This window comes from Bos grunniens, chromosome 2 (assembly GCF_055505025.1).
Source record: "Bos grunniens cultivar Pamir isolate PY7600 chromosome 2, Bosgru_T2T1.0, whole genome shotgun sequence".
In the NCBI taxonomy this organism is placed as follows: domain Eukaryota; kingdom Metazoa; phylum Chordata; class Mammalia; order Artiodactyla; family Bovidae; genus Bos; species Bos grunniens.
This window is the reverse complement of record NC_141166.1, coordinates 60,462,560-60,485,014: the sequence shown is the minus strand read 5'-3', so window position 1 is coordinate 60,485,014 and position 22,455 is coordinate 60,462,560. Positions and strand designations below refer to the sequence as shown.

The 22,455-nt window shown below is 40.1% G+C and overlaps 1 long non-coding RNA gene across 1 annotated transcript; it reads right to left on the bottom strand.

Moving 5' to 3' along the window:
- Window positions 1–291: 291 nt before the first annotated feature.
- Window positions 292–22,403, bottom strand: LOC147378139 (uncharacterized). Its single transcript, XR_015151420.1, has 4 exons — window positions 22,161–22,403; window positions 9,783–9,895; window positions 8,932–9,088; window positions 292–869 (listed from the first exon to the last, which is right to left on the bottom strand). It is a non-coding gene; the product is annotated as an uncharacterized LOC147378139 (long non-coding RNA).
- Between the last annotated feature and the right edge of the window lie 52 nt (window positions 22,404–22,455).

The following is a 22,455-nucleotide window of genomic DNA, read 5'->3' as shown; positions in this document are numbered from 1 at the left end:
CAACAACTATTCTTTGTTTCTACATCTTTATATTCCTAATCATTAATTCCTGAGTCAGACTTTTGAGATTCAGTGGAGACCTGAGAGACTAAAGCAAAAGGGACTTATATACAGTTTCATCCTCCAAGAACCCTCTCCCCAGACAAGGGCTCAGGACTTGCCAATCTTTCATGCTCCCTCTTTTTTTAGCTGCACTGATTGGTTTGTGGGATATTAGCACCCTGACCAGGAATTGAACCCAGGCTCTTGGCAGTGAAAGTGCTGAGTACTAACCACTGGACCACCAGGGAGTTGCCTTGTCATTTCTTTATCTTGCTCAGCAACAATGATAAGTACAATCTCCACCCATATCTCCATAGTGACCAGCTTGTGTTGAATGAATGAGTGAGTGAGTGAATAAGTCAGCTGCCTGTGGTCAATACATTAAGAGATGCAGTCAGTAGACATTGAGGCTGAGTCATATTTCCTCTGGTAGTGTTGCAGGAAGGAGGACCCCTTTCAGGGCCTGAAACTGGGCTCTTGTCTAACACTCAGAAATGAATTGTCCTAGGAGACACATGTGCTGGCAAAGCAAGAGATTTTTTTGGCAAAGGGCATCCGGGTGGAGAGCAGTAGGGTAAGGGAACCCAGGAGAACAGCTCTGTCACATGGCTTTTAGTCTCGGGTTTTATGGTGATAGGATTATTTTCCAGGTTGTCTTTAGCCAATCATTCTGACTCAGAGTCCTTCCTGGTGGTGCAGGCCTTGTTCAGCCAAGATGGATGCCAGAGAGAAGGATTCTGGGAGGTGGTCGGACATGTGGTGTTTCCTTTTGACATTTCCTGAATTCTTCTGGTTGGTGGAGGCTTATTGTTCCTTACCAGGACCTCCTGTCGTAAAACAATTCATGCAAACAGTTACTATGGTGCCTGGCCAGGGTGGGCGGTTTCAGTCAGTGTGCTTCCCCTAACAGTAGTGATGGATGGTGCTAGGCTATCCTTTCTCACAGGTTCTGCTGGAACCCAATGCCTGCATTTGTGTGATAACTGCTCAGAATTTCCTAAGGCTGAAAACTACTGTTGTTTAAATTTCTTTTCTATTGTGTGAAGGTCATTGGCCAGTAAGGGATGGAATCTATGACCCTAAGAGCCTTGAAGTACAGGTTCCCGGTATGTGAAGCACTAACCTGATTTGAGGCCCAGAATCAGACTCTTTACATTGTAAGTGACCTTGGCAATGGTCCAACCCAGTTTTCACCCTCTTTAGGAATCTCCTCCACTAACATCCTATAGAAACTCGACTACTTAACAGGGGTGATGATGTTGCCATTCCATTTAAAGTAGTGTCTTAAATTCTTCAACAACATTACTCCTGATAACATCTTCCAATTTGTTCTTCTGCAGTTTAAAAGTGTACACCTTTCTCTTTAAAAAAAAAAAAATTTAAGTTGGAGAGTAGTTGATTAACAATGTTGTGTTAGTTTCAGGTGTACAGCGAAGTGATTCAGTTATACATATATCTTTTTTTAAATTATTTTCCCATTGAGGTTATTTATAGAATATTGAACGAGTTCCTTGTGCTATACAATAGGTCCTTGTTGGTTATCTATTTTATTTATTTATCTATTATCGTTGACTGTACTGGGCCTTTTTTGCTGTGTGTGGGCTTTCTCTAGTTGCTGTGAGTAGGTGCTACTCTCCAGTGTTGGTACATGGGGTTTTCAATGCAGTGGCTTCTCTTGTTGCAAAGCACAGCTTCTAGAGTGTGTGGACTTCAGCAGCTGTGGCAAGTGGACTCAGTAGATTCAGTACACAAGCTTAGTTGCCCCATGAAACATGGCATCTTCCTGGACCAGGGATATATCTGATGTCCCCTGCATTTCAAGGCAGATTCTTAACCACTGGACCACCAGGGAAGTCTGGGTTATCTATTTTAAATCAAATAATTATCTGGTGGTAATTTTAATCTTTTCTGGTGGTAATTTTAATCATCCTCATCCCCCCACTTTGTATGTTTCTCTTAATATAACATGCCTCAGTGGTTTCAGTGTTCCTCAAGTGGTCATTGCCAAATGTCTTCCCAGTCATGTTTCCTCTCTGAACATGTCCTGTAGATGCTCTTCTCAGATGTACCATTCCCCCTGACCACACCCCCCTCCCCCCACACACACTCCAGCTGTGGCTTGATGAGTGCAGTAGGAATATCATTTTCCCACTGGGGACAGCAGAGCCAGGCATTGTCTGTGTGGGTTCCTCTGTCAAACTGTTAACTTTCTTAGAATTCACTATTTCTAATGAAGAAATTTTTTAAAAAATCCGTCTCTACTTTGACATCACAATAAGTAGAACAGAGGCCAATCTTGATTTCAGTCCAAAGCACCTCACTGTGCCCGCCCTGCCCCCACCCCCATCCCTGCCCCATCAATCTTAGCCAGTCTTTCCTAGAAAACAAAGGCTGAGGCCAAAGCTGTTTAGAGGAATGTACTTCCAGAGAAGCAAGGGTGGAGGAAAGGGAAAGAAGGTGGGGAGCAGGGGAAAACCTGTAAAAGGAAGGGCTATCAAACTGGTCAGGTCTCTTAAGTCTTCATGGGGGCCTTAGGAAGCTACTGCCTATTCTAACTGTGCTCAGAGGACTAAGGGGGCACATTGATCCCATAAACTCTCTCCATCATTGATCAGTTAGCCTCCTTCAAGGCACAACACCTCACATTTTCAGTTGAGCATTGAATGAACATAGGTTGCATCCTAATGTTAGGCAGTTAGAACAGGAAAAAGGAGTCCAGAATGGCAGTGGCTAAAAAACAAGGAAAGGAAAAGCCTGTGAAAATAGAACAAAGGAAGGTCCGAGGACTGGAGTGAGGACCTTGGGTAGAACAAACATGCCTTAAGGATGTATTTTCTTTTATTTTCTAAATAAAACTGAGCTGTAACTCAGAGCTGTAACACTGTCCCAGAGCTGTGCCACGCTGAGGGCCTTAATGTCCGTCGCTTCAAATTTTTGTTGTGATGAGACAGAACCAAGGAAATTACACACTTCCCTGACAGTAAGAAAACATGGCTCCAGGGCTGGGCTTGAGTCAGGGTACCCTCGTGTTGTGCTGGGAGGTCTGGGGCTAGAAGACCTGTGGCTGCAAAGGAATCCTGTTCCATAGTAGCCAAAACAGTAGCAACCAGAACCCTGGGAACAGCAAACAGCCCTGTGGGGACAACTTCAGCATGGAAAGTGCAGATCTCTGCAGCAACCTGTGAAGGCAATCAGTTACACCTCAGAGGGGTTATGTCCTCCCCATGTTTAGCAAAAAGCCTTGGCTTTTGAAGTTTGGGAGGCCAGTCTCAGCTCAAGCCTCAGTTCCCTGGGAAGGCATGCCATCAGGCAGAGCACAAATATTGGGTTTTGTGCAGAGCACAAATAAGCACACTTATTGTTAGGGTTTTTCTGTTACAGCTTACAAAAAAACTTGAATGAAATTTTTGGCCAACCCAACGCACCCCATTTCTTACTCTTCATAACTGTGAATTTACTCATATAAATGTTAGATACATACCTGTCCATTGGCTGACTTCAAGATGCTACCCCTGGCTCATTTTTGTGCTTTTCATTATCTGCAATGCCTCACAGAATACCCAGCACACAGATGGGCTCAAGGTACATTCATTCACAAACAAAAGAGGCTGAGCTATACTGATGGGACCTAAAAGTTGAAAAAAGAGCCCATATAGACCCTTTTTCAAAATCTCAGTTCAGTAGAGGCAAGCTCAACACTTAGTATGGCCAAATGAAAGGAAACAGAGCTAGAAACAAAGTGAGCCAATGAATAAAATCATTTTTTCTGCTGCAATGGCTAGGCATAGATAAGAAATGCAAGCAAAAAGTTTGCAAAGCTAATAAAATGCTTTGCTTAAAAAAAATAAGTTGTTACCATTTGGGAGAAACAACTGTCTGCTGGAAATAGTAATATATTTCACAGTCCTTTCCAGATCCCACTCAGAAATAAAATTCTGCAAGTTTTTTTTTTTTTAAAGAATGTTGATTTCTTACCAGTAATAAGAACACAACTCCTAGCATCTTTTTAACTCATTTGACCCTTTTCACATAGTTCCTGGTGTGGTTCATTAGCCAAAAGGTTGTGTCTCTTGCCTTCTAAAATACGTTTTTGCTTCCATGTTTCTCATACCAGGACAAGTTTTGCTTTTGATAGGCAAAAGGAACACAGATAATTAACAAACAAATTAATTATTCACATAATGGAGCTTCTGGGATCAGTTGCTTTGGAGCAAAAAACAAGGCATTCCTAAGTTTCTTAGAGAATAAATAAGCAGACAGATACAAAGAAGCATCCACATACCCTTGTTTACAAGAAAATATCAAAATGACAACCTCAACAAAACATTGGTTGGTTATAGAAGCAAAGGGCTTTCCTCCAGAGATATAAGTGCCTCAAAAACATAGTTAAACATAGCAAAGGAAGGTGAATGTTGTTCAGTCTTTCTGTTGACTACCGTGTGTTAGTTTCTTTCCTTTGCTATGGATAATCCATTTGCTGACCAAATCAGCTTCTAAATCCTTGTCTGCCTTTGTTTATCTTCTCTCTCCTTATCTCTTTCTCTCTCTCTCTCCCTTCCCCTTCTTCCTTCCCTCTCTCCCTCCATCCATTTATCCACCTATTTATCTATGGTTGTATGTGTGTGTGTATGTATGTATCTAACCATCTATCTATCTATATGTGAGTGTATCCATATATGTGAGTGTAACTATATATGCATGTATCCATCTATCCATGTATGTATGTATGCTCATATGTATATATTTATCAATCTGTCTATCTATCTGTCTGTGTATCTCTGTATCAGTCAGTTCAGTTGCTCAGTCATGTCCAAATCTGCAACCCTATGGACTGCAGCACACCAGGCTTCCCTGTCCATCACCAATTCTTGGAGCCTGCTTAAACTCATGTCCATCAAGTTGGTGATGCCATGTAACCATCTATGTATTGGGTTGGCCAAAATTTCATTCAGGTTTTCCTGTAACATCATATGGGAAAACCAAATGAACTTTTCTGTCAACTCAAAACATATGTATGTTTGTATGTATGTATGTATATGTAACTATCTATGTATCTATCCATTTGTGTATGTATGTGTGTATCAGGAAAATTGGACACGACTGAGCACACATGCAGGTATCTATTTATTGACTGATCAGTCTATACATCTCTCATTTTAGTTTCGATCTGCATCCTCTGATTTTACCTCTCACCTGTTTGCCTGACAGCTTGGTAGCTAACCCTGATGGGTGAATTCTGACTTCCTATATTTGGTTATATTTGTTCCTACAATGCATAAAAGTTCACCATTTGGCAGAAGATTCTCTACCGAAAAGCCATGGGGGTTACTTGTCTCCCTTCACTTCCTTGACCACACGTGCTGGCTCCAGTTAGTTCATGAGAAAGAAGACCTTGGAGGACATAACTAGCAGTGAACACACTGAAAGATGCAGATGCAGAATATAGTTTGAGGCCCCTAACTGAGTAGACTAAAACACCTGGGAAAAACTTGTTTTTCTAGCAGCTAAGGCAACTGTGGCAACATATTGGTCTGCATATTTTCCCCTCTACTAATAGAAAATACACATTCAGCTGTGTTGTAAATTAATTACTTTTCATATGATTCAAAGAAGGAATCATAGAAGGATTCTTTACTCAAGCTGATATATAAGGACACTGAATATCATCATGAGTAATATATTAATTTTATGTAAAATGCATAAATGATATGATAAAAATGCAGCTTGACATTATTTTTTGCACAAGATCAGAAAAGCATAAAGGTAGAGGACTAAAACTAAGACAATTCTATGAAGGTATTTCTGCCAGGGAGAAAACAAATATTTGTGCTAGACATCACTTCAAAGAACTGTGGGTTCTTGTATAATTCTGTGTTGCCCAGGAGAACTGTTACATTTTGAAGCCAGACCAGCATGGATTTAAATCTTGAACCTACAAATTATCAGAGATGTTCCTTGGCCAAGTTATTTGAATTCTGTGGGTCCAGGTTCTTCTATTAGAAAAGAGGTATGAAAAAATCGATCTCACAGAGATGGTTTGGGGAATTAACCCAAATAATAAATTTCTAGTGTGTGGAAAAAACCTACTACATAATAGATGCATGCTATTTGTTAAGAAGAATGTATAAGGAGTAAGATAGTTTCTACTAAATGCGGTTTAGAATTTAAGCTATTAACAATGTAGGTAAGTTAATGAGAAGAGAACACGTAGGAAAATTTATTCTGAAAGGGAATACAATTTGATCACTAAAGTGAATAGAATTGATAAAGTCATCTTATTGAGTTCAACTTATTGGCCTGCTTAGATCATTCTGTACCTGGTGTAATTTAGGCAATAAAAACCAAAGAAAGCACCTTCCTTACTCACTGCCCTCAGTAAATTGCCACTTGCACTGGGCAGATGGTATTTTGGCAGTTCATTTTAGTGCTTCTTTTGGTAATTTCTGACTCTTTTTTTTATTTTTTAGCTCTTGTGTATTAATAAAAAATCCAAACAGAATCAGTGACCATCTTGTTAATCTAGAGCACTTCCTGTTGTCATGGAAAAATAAAAAAGTCAAGGTGAGACCAGGCACCAGGAAAGGCAGGTGAAAAAAAGCAAGGAGCAAGTCAAGATTTTCTTAGAGGAAGAAAGCTGAGGGAGGACATGAATCTGGATGAAGGACACAAAGCAAAGTGACTTCTTTCATCTTTGCTTTGTGCCCAGAAAATTTAAATTGAGGCATTAAGATATTTATCATGGGAACCTTTTAAAGGGCCAATTAGCATTTACTGTGCACCAAGATTGCTTACTGTGAAGAAATGTTAGCAGGAATGAAGAACTATAAAAGCTGACAAGAAAAAGGTCAAATAATCTAAACAGGATAAAATGGTATATACTCAACAATTACCCCAATGATGAAAAAATGGCTTTGATTACTTTTAAAAGGAAAAGGTTTTTTTTTTTTTAAAGGCTAATCCTTTAAGCCAGTTGTCTTTACAAGTCTCTCAGAATGGGTTCCTTAAATGAAATCTCAAATAGCTCAGTTAAGTAAGTTCACAGAATCAAAATCTCTTTAATGAAGATAAGAGCTCTAATGCATTTTGACAGCCACACTGGAAATTAAGACTGAGATTATATCATAAAAAATAAAGCCATATTGAAATGTGTTCATCCAATCCTGTCATCTCTTTCAGAATCCCCAGCTGCTCTTCTGAATAATTTGCTCAGATAGATTTCCTAAGTATCATATTTGAATAACCCTGACTTTTGATTTGTCTTTTGTTATTCTTTGCCAAAAGAGAAAATGAAAGAAAGGAAAGAAGTGAGCAAAGGAAGGAAAAGAGAAAGGGGAGAAGAATGAAGGGAGAACAAATATCAAAACCATGCTTTGGTCAGTTTGTTTTGACAATTTAAGTCTCAAATTATTTGAGGAATTATGAAGAAACATGTTTCATTTAACACTGTTCAGAAATTCCTTAAATATATTCTGGGATGTACAGATAGTTGAGACTGACATAGACTGACCTCAGAGACTCCTAAATTATTTGACTTTTTAGTTTGCTTTGTAACCACTTTCCAAATATTAGCTATTTTATTTATTGGGGTATAGTTGCTTTACTATATTGTGTTAGTTTCTGCTGTACAATGAAGTGAATCTTTCTCCCACTGCCCCTCCGTCCTACCCCTCTAGGTTATCAGAGAACACTAATCTGAGCTCCTTGTTCTATACAGCAGGTTCCCACTAGCTATTAAATTACAATGAGATATTACATCACATTGGTCAGAATACTAAGTCACTTCAGTCGTGTCCGACTCTGTGCGACCCCAGAGACGGCAGCCCACCAGGCTCCCCCGTCCCTGGGATTCTCCAGGCAAGAACACTGGAGTGGGTTGCCATTTCCTTTTCCAATGCATGAAAGTGAAAAGTGAAAGTGAAGTCGCTTAGTCATGTGTGACTCTTCGCGACCCCATGGACTGCAACCTACCAGCCTCCTCCATCCATGGGATTTTCCAGGCAAGAGTACTGGAGTGGGGTGCCATGGCTATCATCAAAAAAATCTACTAACAGTAAATGCTGGCGACGGTGTGGAGGAAAGGGAACCTTCTCGTACTGTTGGTAGGAATGTAAATTGATTCACAGCCATGATGGAGAACGGTGTGCAAGTTCCTTAAAAAAGCTAAAAAAAGAACTACCATGTGACCCAGCAATCCCACTCCTGGTCATATACCCTGAGAAAACCATAATTCAAAAAGATACATGTAGTGTTCTTTTTGCAGCACTGTTTACAATAGCTAGGACTTGGAAACAACTCAAATATTCTCTAACAGATGAATGCATGAAGAACATGCTTATTTTATTTTAATTTCTTTTTTATTCTTTGTATTTTTTTCTCCTAATCATTTAATTTAGGCAAAAGGAATGGGTACACTTAATTAAATGAACATAGTTTTGGTTAGATTTGAATCCATGCCTGTTTACCATTGCATATTGTGAACTAAGTTATGGAGATCATGCAAGATCATGTCCCCAAGCTCTCTGGCTTTCAGGTGTCATGTTTCCTTTAATTTCCATGTGATATGAGCCAAGCCTCTATCATCCATGATTGCTGTGGCCTCTAAAGTTTTCTGAGATGCTAAGGAAGGCATACTTGTTCTTCAAATCTATCTTGGCTGTTATTATTTATCTCAACCAAGACTCATGGCCTTTTGGTGTATTAGGATCTACTCCTCCAGATTTTCATAGAAAAGTCATGGTTTCTACCTGGACTTATCTAAAGTAAAACTTAACTGTAGGGTTTTGAGATATGAAGAAAGTTTGAGAATAAGTCAAAGAAAATTACAACATGGAAAAGCTTCAAACTGATAATCCTATATTAAAGACTCTAGATTTACACATGGTTCCATACCTTCTAGCAGGAGGCCCAGTCCAGCATCTCTGTCCTTCACCCCTGGCTCAGAACTCCATTTCAGAGAGTCACGTAACTGCCCTTTGGAGTATCTTCGACCAGCCTTCCTGTGCTCCAAAGCAAGGGGTGCCTCCTTCTCTCAGATTTCTTTAGGGACCTGTTAAAAGAGACCAGGATGCAGTAGTCTCCCCACCCCAGGCTTAGGTTGCTCTGGGCGCGGGCCACTTGCCATTGTCCCGGGTTTCATCTCATCTGAATAGGATTGTGGAGTTTACTTTGGCAGAAACATATACACATGGAATCACTATGCTTTATTTTCTACAAAATGAAAGTACAATTTCTCCCTGTTATGAATGAGAAAGCACAATTTGCTTTACACTGGCAGTTTGTCTTGATTTCTAGCCACCCAGGTTTTAAAGTGTTCAGAGTATATTAGAGAACCCTCTATAAGAGATGTCAGTCATAGTTCATACATTTCTAATACCTAATTGTTATAGCTATTGTGTGCTTTTTCTAGCCATTAATAAAAAGAGAATAAAGAGCATGGAAATAGGAGGGACAGAAATGATATATCACAGAACCAGCATCAGAAATGCAGCCCCTGACAGCTTACTACTTAGACTCCCATGGAGAGTGTGAGCCTGTTCTGACCCTATGCTGACAAGCTACATATTAACAAAAAGAAGATGAATCGTGAACATGTGATGAGCATTTGCTGCATGAAGGAATTGCACAGTATTTTACATGTACCATCTTCTTTCACCCTTATAACAGGCCTCTGACATATGCACAGCTGTTTTTCCCATTTCACAGAGGAGAAAACAAAGGCACAGAGATGTTAAAAAACTTACCCAGTCCCCAACATGACGACGACAAGATTGCAGCCCATTTGGCTGTGTTCCACTTTTTTTCACTGTATCCTGTGCTCTGAGTATCACACATTCTATCTGCATGCCAAAGGAATCTAGCCAAGATCAAATTGAGAATATCAGCTCTGTGCCCATAAAAGTGTCAAAGCCTCATGTCATGGCTGTGTTTTATTGATATTTTCATTTTTAATCATTAAAATAGAAATTAAAGTACTTTGGATCTTACCTTTGGTAAATGCAGGGTTTAAGACTCTTCCAAAATTTAAAATTATTTAAAAAAAGAACTCTTATAGATGAAACAAGCATGTCCATTAATAAAGCAAAGGAATGAATAAAGATGTAAATAGGGAGTGTTGGGCATGGGATCTATAAGGTCAAGGTTTAGGTTTCAGTACATTTTAGTATGTAATGCTAGACAAATATGGGTGTTATCAGATGGATCACATATATATTTATGAATTTATATATATAAAACTGTGTTCTGAAAAACTGTACTGAATATTTATATAATATATGTAAAAATGTAATAGTTACATGTTTAATATGTAATGCTAAGCAACTGTGGAGGTTCTCAGATGGATAAGATATGTACATATATATAAAGTGGATTGTATAACATAAAATGGAATACATATTACATAAAAGATATATGATATAATATATATAAGATCAACTATAAACATATATTTATATAAATTTACATATTGAAATTATCTATAAATATAGAATATTCACATTATAAATGTTATATGTTAATATATAATAGTTGTATTTTAATATGCAATGCTAGACAAGTGGGTAAGTTCTCATATGGATAATATATAATCAAATGGATTATATCAAATAAAATGGAGTATATGCAGTATACATAATATATATAGACTATTAGCAATGACTTACTCATATATTATTATATATATATATCATATATATAATATTTATATATAGATTCACATATATGTGTGTATATGTATAATCTTGCTCTGAGAAAGTGTAGTCTTTCATGGTTGCAATCATATATATACACAGATAATACTGCAATAGAAAGTAGCCAGTATTAAGTGCCATGATGAAGTTAGAAATCGTGCACAAGGGCAGTTCAGAGGAGAGGAAGAAATAGCCATGTGGAGCGGGGAGGAAGGAGGTTTGAACTGGTGGGCAGACCTGGGCTCAATTCTCAGCTCTACCATGGGCAACTTACTGGACCCCTATGTCTCAGATCCTTCATTTTCCAAATGCCCAGAACCAACACAGGACATGAAGAGGACTGAGATGAGAACAGGTACTTGGCTCATTATCTTCATCCAAGAGATATTAGTTTCCTTCCCTCCTTTGCCTGGAGAACTAGGATTTGTTTAACAAATAAGTCAACATTTGACATGGGCTTGAAGAATAATTATGATTGAACTGAGAATGTAGAGCTAACAATACTAATAGTTAACACCTGTGTAAGTTATACATTGCACATGAATTTGAGCAAACTCTGTGAAATAGTGAAGGGCAGAGAAGCCTGGTTCACTGCAGTCCACTGGGTCACAAAGAGTTGGACATTACTTAGCAACTGAACAATTACAAGGTTATATGTTATTCCACAACTTCATATTTCATGAAAAACATAGTCTAAGCAATATTCAAGCTATATTCATGAGTGCATATGTTCTTTAGAATAATTCTGGCACAAAATATGAGCCATCTACACATGAACAGATACAAACATATGGATACTCCTGCATCTATATAGACATGCACCAACACATTCCTCTCAACCATCCCCTGAGAAACGCTCTTTGTCGCCTTTTTAAAGTTAGGCGAATATTGGGACAGAAAAGTACTTGCCCAAGCTCTCACATCCAGTAAGTGATGGAACAAGAGTTTGAGCCTGAAAGCATCCTTTTAAATCCACATGAAAGTAACTCCATAGCACAAAAGGACCAAGATGAAATTGCATGGAACATCTGTGGCCTGTGACTGTAGATGGCCCCAATTTGGGGAGTTTACAGCATGCAGGGGTTGCAAGAAAGAAGACTCGTAAAGCAGAATGAAATCAGCTTTGAGTGAGGGCCTTGAATGTCAAGCTGAGGATCTCAGAATCCCTGTTTGCCTGGATTCAAATGTGGTCAACACTGAAGTCAGACCAAGTGTAGAATCATCAAGTGGGATATTCTGAAAATCACTACTTAAATTGGGGAGCAAAGCAAAGTATGAACAGGGCCTGAGTGTCCCCTGCTGCAGGGAGGTACACATCATTTATCCAGCCCTAATCCTCTGCATTTGATATAGAGCATGCAGACCTCCCTACTGTTTATGCACAAGAGCAACTGGAAGGATGATTGATGTGAGCCATGGAAGCTGCTGCTGCAAACTGCTGGGAAAGAGGAATCAACGAATAGTTTTAGGGGAACTGGTCTGGGATAAAAGAAGCTTTAATGAATGATTCCTTTCCTATGGATTATTATCTCCATTTAATGGATGAAGAAACCAAGATACTGAAAGATGATATGAATGGCCTTTGGCTACACATGGAGCCAGAATAGGTGGTAAAGGTCAAGGGTCCCTTCCTGCAAAGCCCTGCATCATGCAGCCTAGGGTCCAGCAACGCTTCTCAAGGGGGATCAGGGATAAGAAGCAGAGTGAAGAATGGAAACCTTATCTATTTTCCACCTTCTGGGTGCTACAGTCTGTGCAGAGTACTAGAGAGAAAATGAATGAAGGCAGAGATCCTCATGATGAGTGCTATCTGGAGGCGGAGACCACCTTAAATGCATCCATTCTGACCTTTGTGCTGGTGTGCTGCTGAGACAGAAGAGACAGTAGCAGTAAATAAAGAGTGTCACCAGCTTAAACAAAGAAGTTGAAAAGAACACAGTGAAGGAGGTGCTTAAAAGAGGCATTTGCTGGTGTGCTTGAGGGAACCTCTAGTAGTCTGATATGGTGGAAGGAGGGCTGGGGCAGAGAGGAGAAGCAGGAGATGGTTTGGAAAACAGAAGGTTTTATAGGGTATTCAAGGAAATCTCTCCTTGATTTTAAAGGTAAAGAACTCTCTTGTCAGATTGTTTAGATGGGAGTAACACCAGAGGGACAAAAATTGTCTGGAGGCTATTGTGGTACCCAAGAAACAGGTCGTAAAGGTGGGGATGCAAAATGAGGGAGGAGAGCCATCACCAGATATCAACTTCAGTTTTTATTTACTCAAGGCCAGACCTCAGAGCTTGCAGCAGATATTCAGGTATTTTTGTCTCAGTTTATTAGCCAAACTAATATCAGATATTAATTATTTTAGCATATAAAATTTTCCTTCCTTCTCTGCTTCCTCCCTCCTTCCCTCCCTCTTTCCTTCCTTCCTTTTCTCCCTCCCTTCCTTTTTCATTCCTTTATGCTTCAAGTGTCCCTTTTAAGAAAGGAAATGCTGATTTTTGCCTAGGAAGGATCATTGCTTGAGTTACTATTGATTTACCAGAAAAAAAGTTGAAGGTTAAGAGCAGAAATGGGACAAAGGTGTGAGGGAGAAGAGAAGGCGATCCTGATGAACCGGGCCTATTACATGGTTTTGCCAGAGGCTGACACTGAGTTGACATCACTTTGCAGAGTGCTACTTTGAGATCCAATCTCAGGAAAATGAATTTTAAAAAAGACACATGATGTCTGCTTTCAGGTTCTTGTTTCCAGTGACAGTCTGCTATCTCTTCAAAGATTCCTATTCAGGGAAGTTAAGTTATCTTAGGAGAAAATCAGCTACTTGACAGGTAAATTGGGTTTTATCTGCTGTTGTAGACATTCGTTTTGGAAGGGAGCCCGAAAAGCTCTGAGGAGGAAATAATGATATGAACATCCTGGAACCTTTTAGGCATCACTTTGTCCTTTTAGAGACAGCACCAGGCTCAGCGGATATACTGTGTAAGACAGTAGGAACCATACCCACAGTCTGCAGGAAGCTGTGGGCTCAACACCTTGGCCTTGTAGGCACAGATTGTCATCAAGGAAGAAATACGATAAGTGTGAGCTGCCCACCAGCTCCTCTGATGCTTCTCCCTCAGATAGTTCCTGATAGACTAGGTAGTACAGGATTTCTGAACCATACACATTGAACCTTACTCTCTCTTTTGCTCTCTGAACTGTGCTAGTCCAAGAATTCAGAGCATTAAAACACTGTGGTAGTAGAAGGAATTCTCACATGTCATTGTTTCCCTTTAACTAGGAAATACATTTTGTTGAGAAATTATCTGCTAACTTCTCTCTCTTGGTTTGTCCACCAAAAGCTGTGAACGTGAACTTCCCTTATTATGGCATTGTAATCGCATGTCTATGGAGCACAGTTAAGAAGTTCCAAGAAAAAAAATGATAATAGGCTGTCTAATGAAACAAATTAGGAGAGCAAAGGTTGCCTATCATTCCTTCACTGAGAAAAGCTTTATGGGCTTCAGCTGTGATTCTAGGAGAAGCCACATGATTCTTGTAGTACCATGGAGAGTGACAAGAAGGTAAATAAATAGATGTATTTGGTTCTTCAGGTGCGATGCAGGTAGGAAAGAGTAAAGCGAGATAGGCAGGGGGATACTGGGGAGGGAAAGGGCTTGGGGAGATCATCTATTAAAGATATAAGTAAGTAAGTGAAAGTTGCTCGGTCGTGTCTGACTCTTTGCAACCCCATGGACTATACAGTCCAAAGAATTCTCCAGGCCAGAATACTGGAGTGGGTAGCCTGTCCCTTCTCCGGGGGATCTTTCCAATCCAGGGATCAAACCTAGGTCTCCCGCGATGCAGGCAGATTCTTTACCAGATGAGCCACAAGGGAAGCCAATATTAAAGCTATGGTGAGGCACATTTAGGGCTGACCAGCTGCCAGCATTTGTTTTGCACTTTTCTCTTTACTCCGCAGCTTTACCCTGGATACTCCAGTTAATCTCTTTCTTGCTTTGGCTCCCGCCCTTGCTACCATGTCTCTCCTTAACGCCAGGTCCTGTGATAGGCCAAGTCCTCCTGTCAACTCTGACGCTTCCCCATTTCACAGAGGAGTAAGTCCAGAAAACTTTTGATTTCTTTTCCAGAAATTGAAGAAGGGCAAAGGCATTGTTTCTCTTTGTTTTAGTGGAGTGTGAAAAGTCTAATTTTGCTAAGTGGGTATTTCAGTCTTTCCAGGCATGCATCATATGGTCAAGCTGCCATATGTGTTGGTGTTATAGCTCTCAGCGCAGAGGTGGAAACATAAATACATGGCATATCTCAACAGTCACTTTGGTACCCTTTATATGTAACACAGCGGAAGTCACACAAAAACCAGAACTCTGAACAAATGCAGCAGTGGCAATGGAGGACTTTGGTGTCATCAGCAGATACTCATTTTTAAAAAGAAATACTTTTACATTCATATTATCCTCAAGAATAATTAGCACTCTGGATCATCCAAGCCAGTAGACAGTAAATCCACATTCCTGTTGAGCTGTGAGTTGATAGACATGATTTCTAAATTATTAGTGGATTGTATTTTATTTTCTAGTAACATGACCCAGACACAAATATTGCCATAGAGAAGATGGTAGCTAATTGTGTAAATAATGTTTCTATTGGTCTGATAGCAACTCACTCCAGTACTCTTGCCTGGAAAATCCCATGGACGGAGGAGCCTGGCAGGCTGCAGTCCATGGGGTTGCTAAGAGTTGGACATGACTGAGAGACTTCACTTTCACTTTTCACTTTCACTCATTGGAGAGGGAAATGGCAACCCACCCCAGTGTTCTTGCCTGGAGAATCCTAAGGACAGGGGAGCCTGGTGGGCTGCCGTCTATGGGGTCGCACAGAGTCGGACACGACTGAAGTGACTTAGCAGCAGCAGCAGTAGCAGCAGGAAGAGTTTTGATCAACTTAATTCAGAAACTTCCTTCAAATCAATAAAGCTTACTTGTTAAAGCCAATGGTGATTAGAAAGTCCTTCAACTTCCTTTTTTTTTTCCTTTGGCTGTGCTGAGTCTTCATTGCTGCCTGTGGGCTTTGTCTAGTTATGGAGAGTGGGGCTACTCTAGTTGCTTCTCATTGTGGTGGTTTCTCTTCTTGCAGAGCATGGGCTCTAGGGTGTGCCAGCTTCAACAGCTGTGGTGCATGGGCTCAGTAGTTGCGGCTCACAGACTTAGTTTTCCTGTGACGTGTAGAATTTTCCTGGACCAGGGATTGAACCTGTGTCCCCTACACTGACAATCGGAGTCTCAGCAACTGAACCACTAGTGAGCTGCTACATGCTAAGTTGTTTTAGTCATGTCTGACTCTTTGTGACTCCATGGACTGTAGCTCACCAGGCTCCTCTGTCCATGGGATTCTCCAGGCAAGAATACTGGAGTCATTTGCCATGCCCTCCTCTAGAGGGTCTTTCTGACCCAGGGATAGAAGCCGTATCTCTTATGTCTCCTGCACTGGCAGACAGGTTTGTTATAATAACGCCACCTGGGAAGTCCTCAATTTTTTTTTTTTTTTTAAATAGCTTTACCAATGCCCTTTCCTAGTGCTTATAACTCTTGAAATTCGGTAAACTCTATTTGTGCTTGAGTTGCTGACGAAATAGTATTAATACAGATTACAGAGGATCACCCTGGTTCATCACACTAGGAGAATAGTGAAGAAATGGGGTATAGAGTTAGTGTGGTATTCAACACATTGTAAATCTTCAAGACTTCAATAAATGGCAATAGACAGTGTAAAAAAAAAAAAAAAAAAGGAGTGGAGAGTGGGCCCACCTTTCTAGCTTGATCTGAATAGTTGGGAAAAAGGATGACTGATCCATGTCAATTCCCACCGACTAGGCTCCTCTTGTCTGTGGGATTTTCCAGGCAAGAATACTAGAGTAGGTTGCCATTTCCTCCTCCCGTGGGTCTTCCCCACCCAGGGATCAAACCTGCATCTCCTATTTGAAAAAATAGATATACCTTTAAAAACTAAAGTGCATTTGCTATATATAAAGTGAATTTAGAGGGTACACCTGGACCAATAGAAATATATACATATACCCTCTAATCACTACCCAGATCAAGATACAGACTGTCTCCAGCATCTCAAATGGGACCACTCTCATATACAGGTCAAGAGCCATTTGACTCCTAATTTCTTTAAATAACTGCTTTTATAAAATTACAGGTAGATATACCATACAGAGGCTTCCCAGGTGGCATTAGTGGTAAAGAACCCACCTGCCAATGCAGAAGACATAGAGACATGGGTTTGATCCCTGGGTTGGGAAGATCCCCTGGAGGAGGGCATGGCAATCCACTCCAGTATTCTTGCCTGGAGAATCCAATGGACAGATGAGCCTGGGGTGCTACAGTCCATAGGGTTGCACAGAGTTGGACATTACTAAAGTGACTTTAGTATGCATGCATACCACATAGAAACTTATAATGGGCAATGTACTGCAAACAAGTTAGAAAAAATTCCAATAGTTTAATTACCCTTTTTAACTCCTTAAAGTCTATCATTTCAGAATCTCTGTGAGCCAACAGTGGTCAACACCTAACACCTTCATCTCATTTTCCTCTCGGACTGTCAGAAATAAATTCAACAAGAACCCCTCAATAGTAGTTTGGAACATGGAAGCCTGAGTGGGTTTATCCATCTTAGCTATAACTCTGTGGTTTGCATGTTAATTACCCCCTGCCTTAATAAATATATCTTATTAAATGCCCAAAGCTGATTTCCTAATTAGCTCTGGGCTGCTAGTCCTTAGTTTACATTTCCCACTCTTTTGTGGAGAGAGCCTTTGAATGTCATTCAGAAATTTTAAGTATGGTTGACAAATGCCTTATGTAGGACTGGAGGATATTAATAAGTAATTGTTTCAAAATATACTCTTACAGAAAGATATTTGTACCCAAGACTCGGCTATTGAAATCTGTCTTTCTCTCTCTTTCTGTCTCTCTCTTTAAGAGTAGAGACAGAAATGGCTTGCAATGGTGAGAGTCTACTGTGTGCAATGTCATTTGCAATGGTATTTGATGTAAGACTTGCAATCCTGGAGATTTTATTTTAATGCTTTTCCTGATGAGAAAACCAAGATTCATAAACATTATGACCCTTTGTTTATTCACTCAGTCATTTAGCAACTCAGTGTGAGTGATGTCAGGCCATGTGCAGTTCACTGATTTTGAAACAACTACACATTTTTGGTTTGGATTAGTGAATGCTGTTATGTACTTTTAAGAAATACTGTGAGCTACTTCACTTTGTATGATGATCTCTAGGTCCATTCATTTTGCCGCAGATGGCATTATTTCATTCTTTTTTATGGCTGATTAATATTCCATTGTGCTTCTCTGGTGGCTCAGTGATAAAAAATCCAACTGCTAATACAGGAGACACAAGTTCAATGCCTGAGTTGGGAAGATCCTATGGAGAAGGAATTGGTGACCTACTCCAGTATTCTTGCCTGGGAAATCCCATGGGCAGAGAAGAGTGGAGAGCTACAGTCCATGGGGTCACAAAAGAGTTGGATGTGACTTAACAACTAAAACAACAACAAAAATATCCATATATAAATAAATAAATATAAATATATATGTGTGTGTGTGTGTGTGTGTTTTGGAAGGACTAATGCTGAAGCTGAAGCTCCAATACTTTGTCCACCTGATACGAAGAGCTGATTCATTGGAAAAGATCCTGATGGTGGGAAAGACTGAAGGCAAAAGGAGAGAGGCATTGCAGAAGATGAGATTAGATGAGGTTAGATAGCATCACCTACTCAATGGACATGAGTCTGAGCAAACTCCAGAAGACAGTGAAGGACAGGGACAGATTTAGTGACTCAACAACATACACACACATACACACACACACATAGCCCATATTTTATTTATCCATTCCATTCATCCATCAATGGACACTTGGGTTGCTTTCATGTCTTGGCTAGGGTAAATAGTGCAGAAAGAGCTAAAGACAAATATCATATGGTATTGCTTATATGTAGAACTTAAAAAATGATACAAATAAACTTATTTACAGAACAGAAACAGACATAGAATACAAATTTATGGTTTCCAAAGCAGAAAGGGGGAGGAGGGATAAATTAGGATTTGGGGTTAGCGTGTACACACTGTTGTTCAGTCACCAAATCTTGTCCAACTCTTCATGACTCCATGGATGACAGGATGCCAAACTTCCCTATCCTTCATCACATCCCTGAATTTTCCCAAGTTCATGTCCATTGAACTGGTGATGCCATCCAACCATCTCATCCTCTGTTGTCTCTTCTCCTTCTGCCTTCAATCTTTCCCTGCATCAGGGTCTTTTCCAATGAGTCCATTCTTTGCAAAAATTAGCCAAAGTATTGGAGCTTCAGCTTTAGCAATAGTTCTTCCAATGAATATTCAGGGTTGATTTCCTTCAGTATTGACTGGTTTGATCTCCTTGCTGTCCAAGGGACTCTCAAGAGTCTTCTCCAGTACCAAAGTTCAAAGGCATCAATTCTTCAGTGTTCAGCCTTTTTTATTGTCCAGCTTTCACATCTGTACATGACTACTGAAAAAACAGGGCTTCGACTATATGGACCTTTGTCAGCAAAGTAATGTCTTTGCTTTTTTAATACACTGTCTAGTTTTGTCATAGCTTTTCTTCCAAGGAGCAAGTATCTTTAAATTTCATGGCTGCAGTTCACCCTCCACAGTGATTTTGGAGCCCAAGGGAAAAAGTCTGTTACTGTTTCAAGTGTTTCCCCTTCTATTTTGCCATGAAGTGATGGGACTGGATGCTATGATCTTTGAGTTTTAAGCTGGCTTTTTCACTCTTTTCCTTCACCCTCATCAAGAGGATTTTTTAGTTCCTTATTTCTGATATTTCTCCCAGCAATATTGATTCCAGCTTGTAACTCTTTCAGCCTGGCATCTGGCAAAATGTGCTCTACCTTTAAGTTAAATAAACAGGGTGCCAATAAACAGCCATTCCTTGCATTGTTCATTGAAGAAGGCCTTCTTGTCTCTCTTTGCTATTCTCTGGAACTTTGCATTTAGTTGGGTGTAAATTTCCCTTTCTCCCAAGCTTTTTGTTTCTCTTATTTCTTCACCTGTTTATAAAGTCTTCTCTGAGAACCACTTTGCCTTCTTACTTTTATTTTTCTTTGGGATGGTTTTGTTCGCTGCCTCCTGTATGATATTGTGAACCTCTGTCCATCATTCTTCAGGTACTCTGTTTACTAGATCTAATCCCTTGAATCTGTTTGTCACCTCTACTATATAATCATAGGGGATTTGATGTAAGTCATATCTGACTGGCCTAGTGGTTCCCCTTTCTTTAATTTAAGCCTGAAGTTTGCTATGAGAAGCTGATGATCTGAACCACAGTCAGTTCCAGATCTTATTTTTCCTGACTGTACATTGCTTCTCCATCTTTGGCTACAAAAAAATGTAGTCAATTTGATTTCAGTATGGACCATTTGGTGATGTTCATGTGTAAAAGTCATCTCTTGTGTTGTTGAAAAAGGGTGTTTGCTATGACCAGCAAATGTTTGCAAAATTCTGTTAGGCTTTGCCCTGCTTCATTTTGTACTTCGAGGCCAAACTTGCTTGTTAGTCCAGGTATCTCTTGACTTCCTACTTTTGCATTCCAATCCCCAATAGTGAATAGGACATCCTTTTTTGGTGTTAGTTCTAGGAGGTCTTCTAGATCTTCATAGAACTGATCATCTTCAGTTTCTTTGGCATTAGTGGTTGGGGCATAGACTTGAATTACTGTAATGTTGAATGGTTTGACTTGGAAATGAAGCAAGATCATTTTTGTTGTTTTTGAGGTTGCACCCAAGTACTGCATTTTCGGACTCTTGTTGATTATGAGGGCTACTCCATTTCTTTTATGGGATTCTTGCCCACAGTAGCAGATATAATGATAATCTGAATTCTATTCACCCATTCTCATCTATTTTAGTTCACTAATTGCTAAGATGTCTATGTTTACTCTTGCCATCTCTTGCTTGACCATGTCCAATTTACCTTGATTCATGGACCTAACATTCCAGGTTCCTATGCAGTACTGTTCTTTATAGCATTGGATTTTACTTTCATCACCAGACATATCCACAGTTAAACATTGTTTCTGCTTTTGGTCCAGCCTCTTCATACTTTCTGGAGCTATTAGTAGAGTCTCTGTTCTTCCCCAGCAGCATATTGGGCACCTTCTGACCTGGAAGGCTCATTTTTCAGTGTCATTTCTTTTTGCTTTTTTATATAGTTTATGGGGTTCTCACAGGAAATATACTGGGGTGGTTTGTCATTCCCTCCTCCAGTGGATCACATTTGTCAGAACTCTCCATGATGACCCGTCCATCTTGGGTGGCCCTGCATGGCATGGCTCATAGCTTCATTGAGTTATGCAGGTCCCTTCACCATGACAAGGCAGTGATCCATTAAGGGGATATACATATTATTATTGCTGGTTCAAATGGTGAAGAATATGCCTGAAATGTGAGAGACCCAGGTTCAATCCCCGGAAGATCCTGTGAAGAGGGGAATGGCAATCCACTCCAGTATTCTTGGCTGGAGAACTCCATGGACAGGGGAGCCTGGCAGGCTACAGTCCATGGAGTAACAAAGAGTTGGACATGACTGAGCAACTAACAGCCTATATAAAATAGATAACCAACAAGGACCTTCTGTATAGCACAGGGAGCTCTACTCAACCATTGATAATAACATCTAAGGGAAAGGAATCTAGAAAAAGAATATATATATATATATATTTATGTGTATAACTGAATCACTTTGCTGTACATCTCAAACTAACACAACATTGTAAATCAGCTATATTGCAATACAAATTACACAAAACAAAATAAAACACATTCCATACATTGAGCTACACACCCCAGCTTAAAATACCATGCAACCTGTATTTCCAATTATAGTCTAAGAGCCTTTCCAGGGACAACAGAGTGAATCTCAGAATTTGTTTAGATTAGCACCCAAAGCTCATGCCATTTCTTTCCCTTTTTTACCACTTCTCTTAATCCTGATCCTGGGGCAGGGTGATATGTTTGGCAGGACACATGACTTGAAATAAGAAATCTCCCTGAGAAATCCTGGTATTTTCTCTCAAGGTTACTGAGGCAGAATTTGGGGCTTGTACCTGTTATTTCTTGTCCAGACTGCAGTTAGGCAAAATAACAACATCCTCCCTGTGGCACCTGGCTGCTTGCAATCCAGCTGCCAGTCAGAGCTGTCAGAATAATGTATTCACTCAACCTGGTGTATTCCTTGCCTCCAAATGAGATGTTCCAATGGCAGCTAACCCAGACGGGTCCACTCTCCATTGATAAGTGCTGGCTGGAGTCCCCCTTAACCTCACCATTTATGCCCCCTCCATTAGCTGCCTAATAAAGCGGGAAAATAGCATCCGTACCTTCATTATGACACCAGGTTCTTCCATTTGTCAACCAAAATGTTGCTTAATGTCAAGGAATGGGTATCCGCAGCAGCTGAAGGCTTACTCCACCTCTTTCCCTTCAATTACCTGTGGATCCTTCCACCTGCCCAGGATGAAGAACTCCCTCACCCCCACTCCACATCGTGAACCCACTCTGTGTGCTTGTTTTCTTTTATAAGCACATAGGGACTTAACATCTCTGATCAAGCTCCTTTAATTCTAGAAGTAGGAAGGGAGACAGAAAGACCAATGTTAGCATTGCATTCCTGCG